This window comes from Pseudopodoces humilis, chromosome 1 (genome assembly GCF_049639895.1).
Source record: "Pseudopodoces humilis isolate 2021_Gansu_Grassland_sample_001 chromosome 1, ASM4963989v1, whole genome shotgun sequence".
NCBI classification, from domain to species: domain Eukaryota; kingdom Metazoa; phylum Chordata; class Aves; order Passeriformes; family Paridae; genus Pseudopodoces; species Pseudopodoces humilis.
This window is the reverse complement of record NC_142200.1, coordinates 48,761,158-48,773,776: the sequence shown is the minus strand read 5'-3', so window position 1 is coordinate 48,773,776 and position 12,619 is coordinate 48,761,158. Positions and strand designations below refer to the sequence as shown.

The following is a 12,619-nucleotide window of genomic DNA, read 5'->3' as shown; positions in this document are numbered from 1 at the left end:
TTTCACTAACCTCTCTGAAGTTATTTTGGGGAGTTCAAATCATGTATTAGTCTTGGTAACCTCCATGCTTGCTTTTGATTTATTTCTGATTCCTAGATTTGGGGCACCTTACTGCAGCCTAGAAGTGATGGATATATGCATTACTTTTTTGTTCATGACAGCTCAGTTTCAAGTTATAGGTGCCTGCTTGAGGCACTAGTGGAAAAAGATTCAGGAATCTTTGTCTTGCTGTTCTCTATAAAAAAAAAAAAAAAAATCCTGAGTACCTGAAGCTAAACCTATTGTCTCTTTTGATTAAGAAAGAAAGAGGAAAAGGAAAGAATTTTTGATTGAATTTTCTAGAAGAGAGTTACAAACTTTGGCTGAGGAGATGCTTACACTGTCATGACTGGAAACAGAACAGAAATATGAGTTCTCTGTGCAATTTGATGCCTGAGCTAACCAGTCCTATGAAGATAGCCATGCTGCTTCCAGAGGCTGCAACCACTGCATGTGTCTTGCTGGGCTGAGTGGATTTGTACCTGAGTTCACTTCTTGTTACAAATATCAGCTTAATATTCTGATAGCAGTCATTAAGTTTAAAGGGATCAGTTTTTTTGGTGAGCTTTGAATATAGTGAGGATATCCAGATGTGGATACTTACCGGTCTTGTAAACCTAGAAATGGAAATTCTTCTGTTAGTATGTCGTGGTTCAGGAATGGTATTCACACTGAAACCCTCCAAACCATGTGCTTATTATATATAACTCACTTTTTCCCCCCACCACCTCCCACCATGCCAGGCTGGAGAGTAGAAGTGGAGGCACAAAAGATGAAGACCATGGGTTGAGATTAAGAACAATTTACTGGAAACGGCAATAAGATAAAAAACAGTAACAGTAACAATACTAATAACAGTATAAGAAAAAAAGATTGCTCATAACCCTCCATGGAAACCCCCCAAAATACCTGACCACTCACTTCTCAATGCCATGACATCCCCTCCTCTATCCCTGGAAAATGACCTGAGGTGTTGCAGAATAACCTCCAAATCCTAGCCATGCTCCCCGCTACTGCAAAAATTAACCCTGTCCTGGCTGGACCCAGGACAGAGTAGAAATGAAAATACAAATTTTTCATAAGGCTGTGTGACTTTTAATTTCACTAACTCTTTGAAAACACAGCTGGAGAACAGAAAATTGACATTTCCAATGATCTGGAATACTATTCTCAGTAGTTAGCTAAATTATTGGAATGAATTGTTCAGTGTAGTCTGGCTGGGAAACTTCACTGTAACATAGCTACTATCAAGGGAGAAGAATAAGTGTGACTAGGTAATCAGTCAGTAATTGTATAAATAAATTGAGCATGTCAAAATCTGCAAACATTCCTTTATGCACATTGGCAAAGGTTATGTTACTTCTACAGGGATATGATAGTGCCTTGCAGGGCCTGCAAAATACCTGTGAAGAGGAATTACATGTATTCCAGAAGGAAACTGCACTAAATATGATGCTTACTCATTAAAAGAATGGAAATTCCTCTCCAATCTGCTTACTGAGTGCTTGCTAACAGCTCTGTATATACAGTTTTCCAGGAGAACTCAGCCCAGTATAGGTGACATCTGGCTCTTCATTCACATAAGATATTAATGCTAGTTTTAAAAATGTTTCCAGTAACACTGTAGATACCGTTCAGGTTAACAACTGGCAGTCTAAAACTTCTGTATGTTGAGCCTCTCATTTTGTTGCTATGTTCCATCTGAACATTCCACATCTGGCCTGTGAAGAGACCCTACTGTGACAGGACAATTTCTGTGCATAATTTTATGACTCCTCGTTCTTGGAAGAGGTGTATTTTCTAGGTTACTGTCAAATGCTTTATTAGCAGAATCCTTTTCAGAGGGGTGAGGTATCATTGTTGTGCTTCAGGAAGTTTGTTAGATTTTCTCATGGTCTCCCAGTGTGCTTTCAGCGTGCTTGTTTTTTCTACCACCTTCTTAAGCAGTTATCATTCCTGTGATTCCCTTGAGCCTCACCCTGCTGAAAAACTACTTTATCTTGACTTCATTTTGCCTATTATTCTGAAAACAAAAAAGTATTTTTGTCAGGCATCCCATAACCCTTATTGAAGGACAGAGTGACTCAGCCTTACAGAGGGGAAGCCAGTTTGCATTTTGAACAAGTCAGAAGTCCATCCAATTTAACCCTCCATACCCAATATATGAAAAATCAGAAAAATTGAGGTATATACACTGGTCTCTTGTCCAGAATGGGAAAACAATAATTTTCATTCAAATTATAAGCCTCTTCATTCAGTTCCTGACAGCTGTTTGCCATACTGAATTTTACACAATAAAATTATTTTTCCAGGTTCTGTAAAACTCTTCATATAGTTGAAAGTATTCTAATGAAGAGAAAAAAAAAAGACTGGTTTTACCTGGGACTTCATTGTGACATTACAAGATTGGGATGTGGGAAATCTTTGTCTTTGCTACCCAGAAAAGCATCATGTTCTTTTTACTTAAGACCTTTATTCAGAGGTGGGAAATTGATGCTATTAAATTGTCTATTATTTTGTAGATGCTAAATTTCTTCCAGGTAGACCATCTTTAAGTAGTAAGCCTTAAGGTTCTTGGAAAAAAGCAAAATATACTACAATGTGGTCTGAAATTAGGATAATGTATCAAAGAGTGTGTTAGGTTATAAACTGTTTTAGCCATGTGTATTTTGAATTATGATTCTAGTTCAGCTCAGAAAGAGTTATTTTTTCACTCTCTAAGATCATGCAAATGTCAGCAAGTGCCGAGTTCTCAGTATGCAGTGCTGCTCAGGATTCCAGATGGGTAGTTACTGGGGAAGACGGAAAAGTATGCATGTGAATCTAGAATCTGCTTTTAGTTGCAAGGCTTGCTTTATTCAGTGTCATAGGAGAGAGCATTGCACCTCAGGCAAGAAACTGTGACTGTTTAATGTTTGAGACAGATCTCATCCTTAAGCCCAGAAACTGAAGTATAACTGTTGTTTGTTTTTATTTTAGCAGGGAAAAAGCAATAATCCCAACTGGCAGTCCAAAAATAACCAGATTGGAGGGTGGAAGGAAAAAGAAGGAAAAGGGAAGACTAAAATGGAGAGGTAAATTGTTATTGTGTAGCCACAGTTCCCTTGCGAGGAGGAGCAGGGAGGCAGCATTTTATCAGGAGTATGTGGGAATGCAGTGGTGTATGGTGACTGCAAAGGAGGAGCAGAGACACCACTGCTACACCACACCATTTGAAATGATTAATGAGATTTGTGGGAGAGAAAGGGGAGTATCTCCACTTCTCCTCTGGAGATGTAAATACCTTGTGGTCTGTTGTTTCATAAAGTTCCATAAATGCCTCCTGAATAATGGACTGTTTCTAATAATTCACTATAATGTTATCTCTCCCCATTTTTATGGTGACTCCTGGTCTCACATAAATAGCTTTAGTCTGGGTGGTTCAAGCATTGGGAAAGTCTGATTCTTTGCAATTAAAGGGTGCAGGAACAGATTCTTATTTGTGATTCCTTTTCCTTGATCATCAGATTAATGGGGAGTGTGGTGGATGTTGTGGGATTAGGCATGTTTAGGCTGTGATATGTGGATATTTTGCATCTTCCTTCTATTTGTGGAAATGAAAAACCTCAGCCACAATGGAAGGAAAGCAATGAGTCCTGAGAAGGATTCTCCCTTTTTTCTGATTCAGAAGTGAGCTGTGATATTGTATCATTTGAGGACTGGAAATATGATGGGAGGAAAGTTGAAAATATGAGACTCTAAAAGCACTCTCAACATCTATTCCTTGTTTTTCCTCATGAAAATAAATTTAAATGTTTCTTCTTAAACATTTTAAAAGTGTAGTATATTCTTCCTGGAAAGTACTGCTGTTAGATAGTACATAGTTTGCCATTTTTAAGGTTTGAACCATAAATGCAACACACAGGAACATTTTGCTAGTAATTAATATTATTTCTTTATATTACTCTATTTATTATTTTACAGCTTTGTTTTATATTACATGTTTGGACTTGAAGCCTTTCTTCTAAATTTTGCATTAGTAATTACAGAAAAAGTTGGTAGTTTTCTCTAGTCATTTTATCTCACCTATGGTTTAAATGAATAGATGGCAACATGTAATTATATTCCTGCAATGCTAAGTGGTGTGGAGGAGGCTGAAATAACCCAGACTGCACTAAAAGGTCATGAATGTTTCATTGCAGAAGAAAATGCAAAGTCCTGTGTTTGGGCTGGGATAGCCCTGCAGAGCAGCACTGACCACGAGGCCAGCTGGCTAGCAAGCAGCTCAGTTGCTTCTGGAGGTATCCCTGGTGGATGATGAGTTGTGGATAAATCTGCAGTGTGTCCTTGCAGTACACAGGCAGTTGTGTTCCAGGCAGTGTTACCAGGAATAACCAGAAAGTCCTTCCTTCCCGTCTGTTTGGTGCTTTTGAGAGCACACTGGGAGAGCTGCAACCAGTTTAGAGCCCTCTGCTTAAAGAAATTCCCTGACACGCTGAGTTGAGTCCAGCAGAGAGCTACCAAAGTGGCCATGGGGCTGGAGTACATCTGAGGTTATGCAGGGTGAGGCTGGGAGAACTGCATTTTTTAGCTGCATTTTTAGTTCGTCCAGCATTAAAAAGAGATGGCTGATGAGAAGTCTCATTGCAGTCTCAGACTTACAGAGGAGACAGAGCCAGACCCTTCTCAGAGGTGAGTAGTGAAAGGACCAGAAGCCGCAGGAAACACAGGAAATCGTGACTAAAGAGTAGGCATTTGAGGAAATGATCAGGTTAAAATAATGAGAACAAATGTACTGTGAGGTTGAGGGATATCCATCCTTGGAGGTAGACAGAAATTGGCTGGACTGGCTTTGAGATGGGTGCTTGGACCAGATGACCTCTAGAGATTGCTGCCAACCTAGATGGTTTTATGCATACCAGTGAAAGGCCGAAAGGGACATAAATGGGATTTCCAATGGGATTATGCAGCATAGGAGGCATCTCCTTAGAACAGAATGCATGTTTGTGTGTTGGAGGTTGTTGGGGTTTTTTGCTAAAACCCTTCTGGCTCTTACTTTCACCTTAACTTGAGCACAGTTCTGTAGTTTCTCATTTTAAGGTGTTTTGATTGTTTGTATGTTTGTCAGATTTGCAATCATAAAAAATTATCTTCTCTCTCATAAGAACTCTAGCAACTGTACGGGCCTTGATGATCCAATGCCCCATTTCTTTAAGCTTTGATCAGTGAAGCAGATAAAAAAAATCAATTTCTGAATTATTCTGGTTCAGATTTTGCCTGGATACTGTCTGTAAATAGTAAAGATGATTTACACTTATCTTTCTCTCAGTTTCTGCTTCAGGCTCTCAGCAAACTCCAGCAGATATGAAATGGGTATGACAGGCTACAGCAATATTTAGAAGGCTCTGTTCAGAACTGTGGTTCTAGCAACTTGTTTCACATGTAGTAATTTTAAGTTCTGGAGGACAAGGTAAAAAGCTAGCAATCTTCCAAATAGGTGAGACCCAGCGCAATCGAGTCTCTGATGGCACTACTTTGCAAGAAGAATGCAAAAAGTACATTTTGTGTGCTTTACTTTAAATCATTTGCTAGCTTCAAACCCATTTGCTAGATGTTATTTACTCTCTGGAGGCTGCTTTCTTGGACCTTCTTGAGAGCTAAAGTTACTCAGCAGTTCACCTGCTTTGAACCCACATAGATGGGCAGCTAACAAGAAAATCTCCCAGGCAAGGATTTCCACGTACTAATGTGACTTACTTTACTCAGATGTTTTCTTTATTGCCACTTGTCAGTCATCTGCATATCTGTGTTCTTCACTGTGTTTGGGCCTCTCCTTCCAGGAAGACACTTGGCATCTCTCCTGAGATCAGCTGAAGGCAGTTCATTCCTCCTGTAGAAGTCTCACGGTATCCCTCATTTCCTGGGAGTCTTTGTAGCGCGGTGTGAGCTGCATGAGCTACCCTGGTAGGGGCAGTTCATCCATTGCTGCATTGATGCAGGAGCTGTAGGGCTCTGCTGTGCCCCATCAGATCAGACTTTGTCTGTATGTGCACGGCAAAGATACCAAGAAATATGTTGTCACTGCTGAGCCCATGTTCCCATGGAGAGCAGTCTCTGCCAAGCAGGGCACCAGGAACAAGTGACACAGATTAGCCAGGCAGTGGCTGGCCTCCTCTCAAGGGGACAAGTAGGAGAACAAGTGCCTGTGCAGTGCAGTGCCCATGGACTGGGCTCAGCACAATGTTTGTATCCATGTATGTTCATGCTAAAAATGGAACGTCTTGGGACCGTGATTGCAGCTGTGTCATGGCTGGTGCGTACAGAAGACTCAGTCACTTCACTGATGATGGCCTAGGTAAGCTTTTGGTGGAGTTGATGTAGCTTTGTGTTGCAGACTGGTCAGATGCTCAGGGCAGCAGTCAGACACTATGCTTCATTCACTGTTTAGTACTCTTTTCCACTGAGTAGCAATTGAAAATGCTTGTGGTCCTGCTCATACTCCCCCTAAAGTCTGGTCACCCCTAGTGGTGCTGGAGAAAGGCAGCTTATTCCCACCATATTAGAACAGTTTGGATTATCCTGAAAAGAAAGAAAGAGAACTGAAAAAGTGAAATGAATAGAGAGAAGATCACACAAAAATTAATTATTTTTGTTTGATTTTGTAGTCATTATGTCATTCTCCCTTGGATAGGCTAGAATTACAAATTTTGCACAGCAATTTAAGCTAGTATTAAACTCATATATAACCAGCCCTTGAAATCTGTTAACTAGTTTCATATTCAGAGAAAAGCAATGAATTGCCAGCTTCCTGAAATGTGTATACTTCCTATGAGCTACCCAGACTGCTCTAAAAGAATCATGTCATCAGTTTGCCCAGCTGACAAGGCATATGGCAAACTCTTTTATGATGCCTGTTATCCATAATGATAGCTGTTTGTGTAGCTGTGCTATTCACTGAGTGAGAGTAGAACAGTAGTGCAGCAATTGCTACTAAGTGGAACAAACTGCAAAAGGACAAAAAAAAAAAAAAGAAAAAAAAAGAAGACCAACATTTTAGAAATGTGAGAAAAAAGAAAAGCAGCACAGTCACTCAGGGGAGTTTCTATAGCAGCAGTAATCTGAAACACCCAGGCACATTGCCAGGAGCTCCAGTAGGTTGTTAATCAAAACTTCCAAATCTCCTGCCAATCCAAGGCTCTCTTAGCATCAGAAGGGAAAGCTGTCACATAATGATGTGATACTTAAGTTACATAAAGAAATTCTCAATTTTTTTTTGTGAGGAATATTCTTGTCCTAAGCAGACTTTTTTGTTTTTTCAACCTATAAGAGAAACCTTCCCACTGGAGTTTCAATTGAAGTAATGTATTTTTAAACATTATTGCATTTAATTTTTAATAAGCATACAGGATACTTTTGGATACCCTAGAGAATATGTTCTCTTTTATTGGCTGCAATTAAGTAAAATGCAAATCTTATAATTCTTCCTCGGAATGGCAAAAGGTAGTAGTAAGAAGATTAAGCAAGTGTCTGTGTAAAGCAGACATTTTAATTGCAATGTAAAATTTAAGTAAACTCTGTAAAAGTGTTCCAGTTATCTCTTTAGTTACCAGTGATATATGGCTTTGCTTCAGGCATTGAATGAACTAAAAAATAGCGTCAGCCACTTCCTGTTTGTATGGATAGTTGATTTCTTAATATTATCATGCAGTAGGCATTTTTTTCAGCTGACACTGAAAATCCCATTATCTAGGAAGTGTTTCTATTGCATAATCTTAGCAACAGTGAAGGCAGCAGTGATTTCAATCTTTTCCATCTTAATTTTCTGGGTGATGGATTTTTCACTTCACTTGAAGGGAGAGGAGAAGGCGGCAGGACAGAAGAGGAAAGTGTGCTTTTTGGTATGGTTTTCCATTCCCACTGCTTGCCTGGCAAGCCCTCGGTGATCCCAGTGAGGATGCTGGAGAGAGGCAGGAGGCAGAGGCAGTAACTGCTGGCCGTTCACACCAGGAGGGTTCCACAGCACCGCGCTGTTTGCTCTGCCAGTGGTGGGGTCATCGCTAATTTACACAGTCTGGCATGTTTCAGGGAGAAATTCGCTGCTGAAGGGAATGTCTGCGAGTACCCAGAGATGCCAGTGAGCTTGGAGAGCTGTGGTTTTAAGCTGTGTTTTTATGGGAGCTGTGCTGCTATAGAAACAGAGAGACTATACGTAAGCTTTGTCTTTCTATGTAAATAGCCATAAGTGCCTTTGGCCTGCCTAAATCTTGGGAGAGAGAGAGATTTATGGGGCTTAAGAGAGGAGAAGTTCCCTCCCCCATGACCCTATTTCCCAAAAATACCATATGTCAACAGGATTCTTTTAAGGGAGCTGCTCAGAATATTAATGAAACAGGGCATCCTGTGCTTTTTGTAGGATAACCCATGTCAATTGATTTGGAGGAAAGCTTTCACCAGTATAGTTTTCAGCCTGTCAGAATGGAGTGGAGAAATTTGACATGGAAGTATAATTCTGAGTATTGCTTCATAGGTCTGAAATTTTGTGTTACAGCTGCTGTTTATCCCCCTATACTTCTGCTTTAGCACAATTTCAGCTATTGAGAGTAGAGTCATTAATACCATAAAGATCCCTGTATGACATGATAAAACAGTCTGTTGTGGGCCAGAAGGCATGCTCAATAGCCTTAGGCAAAATTAATGTAAAGTAAGAAACCCAAGAAGATGGTATGTATAAAATGAAATACTTTCAAGCCAGTAGGGACACTCTTTAACTCAGTAGTAGTTTGGCTTTTGTTTAATTTATTACATTTACACTGTAGCTATATAAGAAGTACACAGTCTTTTCTTGGATCACTGACTACTTTAGAGTTGCTGAAAGAGCCTAGGTGTCTTAATGGAGGAGTAAATCAGGAGGAGTAAAACTCAGGCTAACAACTTCAGATTTCTTTGGAAATGAAGCTTTACCCAAGGGTCAATAAAATATTTTCACTGTTTTGCCTATCCATCAACTCTCCTGAAAGACCGTCTGCACTTCTGTCAAACATGAGGTGGCTGTCAATGCAGGTAGGTGCAGGATCTAGTTAGGTGATGTGACAGCATTGAACAGCATCAGTTCCAGTGCAGGCTGGAGACCCCAAGTAAATACTCAGAAGAGTGGCTGGTCTTGAAAAGCCTGTGGCAGAGCATGTTTGGCTATGGATGGATGCAATGCTCTTGCAAGCAAGATTAATTTCCCTGTTTAAGCTGTCTGAAAATTCTGCATCTAGTCTGAGCTATGTCTGGGTGCCTTTTCCTGCCAATGGAAAAGTGATGATACATCTTGTCTTAATGTGGCTAGATGAAATTACATGTGTTGAATATCCCACTTAGATTGCTGCTGAGCTGAGTATGATTTTATGTACGTCAGGCCATCACAGGCCCACAAGTGGGATGCACCTTCATCTATTGCACTCTTGCTTCAATGATCAAAGATCACTTTTTAAAAAGAAAATAGTATGCTTGGACTGCAATTTTGTGTTCAGGATAGACCAAAAGTTGGAATTTTAAAGCCAAATCCATCAGTCATTTATTTAACAGTCAGTCTAAATCATGCTTGTGATACTGGCAGTCTACTTGTAGAGCTGTAAATCATTGATCTGCTTCCTGCAGATAGTTTGCCCTTTCTGACTTAGACTAAAATTATTTACTGCCTTGGTTTTTTTACAAATGCTTGTGTCACACAGGCCTTGTTAAAAATAATAGAGGCAAAGACTTCCTGAAGAGGTTTGAAATATAGAAACTCTGTAAGAGAGTTCGGTCTCCTGTGTGATACTGGGTTGATCAATTTATGCAGACCACTTTTTCATGGCAGTTCTTCATTTCCACTTCTCTATGGAAATAGACAAATACAACTTGTACAGAAGTCTGAAGTTTTTTTGATCCTTTTCACTGATTTTTCCTAGAAATTGAGTTACACAATGATGAACAAGCTGTTCTAAAATCTTATCCCTGTAAAAGGACTCTTTCTTTTGAAGCAATGGGTTTAATGACAAAGATGCTTCGTATCTGATCTGTTTTAATGAAGTGCAGTAACCCCTGTGAACTTTAAGTGTGACTTAAATTGCTGCACTATTTTTTTTATTTACTTTTAATCTGGCAGAAGCTGATGGTTTGATTTTCAATTTTAAAAGGTGTTCATTTTATGAGATGTGTAATGAGTTACAAATGTAAATTTGATTTAGGAAAAGTAAAAGAATTTTCTACTGCAATTGGTCCTCTGGCATTGTACCCCAGAATGGAGAAAAACAAGGACATATAGGCTGAAGGAAAAACATACCTTTGGTATCTAATGTGGCTTGGTTTTAATGTCATGATTATTGCAGACTTTTGAAAGGGCACTCTTGCACACTTGGGCCACTGTGAGAAGGGAGTGTGAGAAGGACTGGAACATTGCTAGAAATCAGTCATTTCTCCCACAGGTGTTTACAGCTCTTCCCTGTAGCAGAAACAAGAATATGACTATAATCCTTGGCTATGGGAACGCCAACTTGTCCTGAGACCCACATTTACAGCCATCACTGAAACATACCATTGTGTTACACATATCAGCTGAGCTCCTATTCCCATAATTTGTACTAACAAGAAAATGAGTCTCTTCTCAGAATTGCATTTAATACACCATTTCTATTTTTCACATTCAGCCCACATGGTGTTATGCCTGAATAAAAGCAGATTGGCTTCCTTTTTTATTCAGACACTCTGGCTAACCCTCATATACATAAAAGAACTGCATCAGAGTTGCCACCCACTGAACATACACTTTTTTTTTTTTTTTCATGAATTGGGTCCAATCCCTTTTTAAAGAAGCTGTTAAAGGGATTGGGTAGCTTCTTTGCATGTTACGCAGATTTTTCCCACTTCACAGAATCAGCAACAGCTATTGTTGGGGGCTAAAGAAACCATTTTCCTACCAATTCAAGTGAAATATTAGTCCTGCTCCATAATAAGCTTAGTGAGTATTTACTGGATACTGAAGTAGTAAAGAACCACTAGAGATCTTGAGTGGAATATAAATAGCTTACCTTTTACAGGGTCTCAATGAGAGGAAGCTGGGAAATATGTCAGCTGTTTAATTATTAACATTCAGTATAAATCAATAGCAAAATAGGCTTTGATGGTGATCTTCAAAAGGGTTTTAATCATTACTTCCCTCACACACAGAAAGTAAATCTGAGCATTGGGGTTTTAGCCTGTGTTTCTCTTAACTGTACTGGAAGGCTATACCACTGTGGGGTTACCCTGACTTTAACAGCAATAATTAAGATGGCACCAGTTTTTTAAACATATTGGCATATGAGTCTCTTCTACCACATGGCATACCTGGGTAATTCCTGAAGCACAGAGGACAGACTAATGAGCAAAAATGTGCTAAAATCCCATTGAAATTAATTAAGTTGTATGATACGACTGTAGATTTTGGGCCCATGTGATGCATGTGCATGGCACAGAGCGAAGTCAAAAGGTTTATGATTTTCCTTTAGTGTGGTGCTCCCCTGCCACCTGCCAGGATATTGATGAGCACAATGACATGGGGTCCTGAGGACAAGGACAACTGTGGAGCCAAATTTCTTCACCAGCCTGCTTTCACAGTTTGAATTTATGCATTTCATTTTGCATTTTATTTGATGTTACAGAAAGATATGGTACGTAATCCCTGGGGAGTGTGTTCCCTAGTTTGTATAGGGAAGTTATTCTAAGTGAAGTTGGGAAGAGGTGTGGGATACAAAGCAGGGTGGGGCAGGGGGAGAACAGTTTATTTCAGGTGCAAGTGACATTGAGAGAAAAGAATAGTTTTATAGTAGAAAGTACAGACAGAGCTGCTAACTTTCTGGGCCTTGAAGTCTTGCTGCAAAGTGCTTGAGAGCCACAGCCTCCTGATGGATTCCCTATAGCTGTCCAAAATAGGATCTTCCGCTATTCCTGCAGTAAGTCCCCACTCCCTCATTCCATGTTTCTGCTTCTTCAACTAAATTCATGTCCTCCCACCTTCCGGCTGCTCTAACTCTGTGTTGCTTGCCCTGCTTCTCATCTCTAATGTACAAACTGTACTTATACCAGGTTGCAAATGCTCCAGAGCTGCCTCTGGCTCTAAGCACTTCTCTTACAACCTGTGCATGTCCTTGCACACTCCTTCACCTCAGCATCCCTTATCTGCAAGATCTCAGAAGCTCAGAAGATGAACCTACGTCTGCAGTTGCAGCTATGCTTCTAATATATTTAGCTTCTCTGCAGTCATAGCTAGTCTCTGTCTCTGATCTTTTGTGTGCTAGCCAAGGTGCTCAGACGGGGTCTGTGCTCGGCCATGCAGGCTCCCAGGATGGAGGGAATGCACTGTTTGTGCTGTGACCTGGCTGCCAGGAGAGCTCTGGTAGAAGGGCACCCTGTGCAGGCTGAGCTCCGGCACTGTGCTCCTCCCTTTCTCATGTTACCCTACGTGAGTGTGCCTACAGTCGGGTGGTAGTCTGCCATGAGAATTCTACTTTGTCTTCTGTAGAAGACAGTGAGGCAGAGAACAGCTGGGGAGAGCAGGATCTGGTGTCTGTGAGCTGCACTGGCTAGTCCAAAT

General features: G+C 40.3%; 1 protein-coding gene across 5 annotated transcripts in view; it reads left to right on the top strand.

Moving 5' to 3' along the window:
- The window catches only part of DLGAP1 (DLG associated protein 1), a 403,326-nt gene that overhangs the window by 102,838 nt on the left and 287,869 nt on the right, over positions 1 to 12,619 (top strand). The window contains exon 3 of one of the 5 annotated variants that reach the window (XM_088054761.1): positions 3,019 to 3,113. The exons of the other annotated variants lie outside the window; for them this stretch is intronic. The gene's annotated coding sequence lies outside the window, so the exon portion shown is untranslated. The remainder of the gene's footprint in view (positions 1 to 3,018; positions 3,114 to 12,619) is intronic. 5 annotated transcript variants of the gene reach the window in all.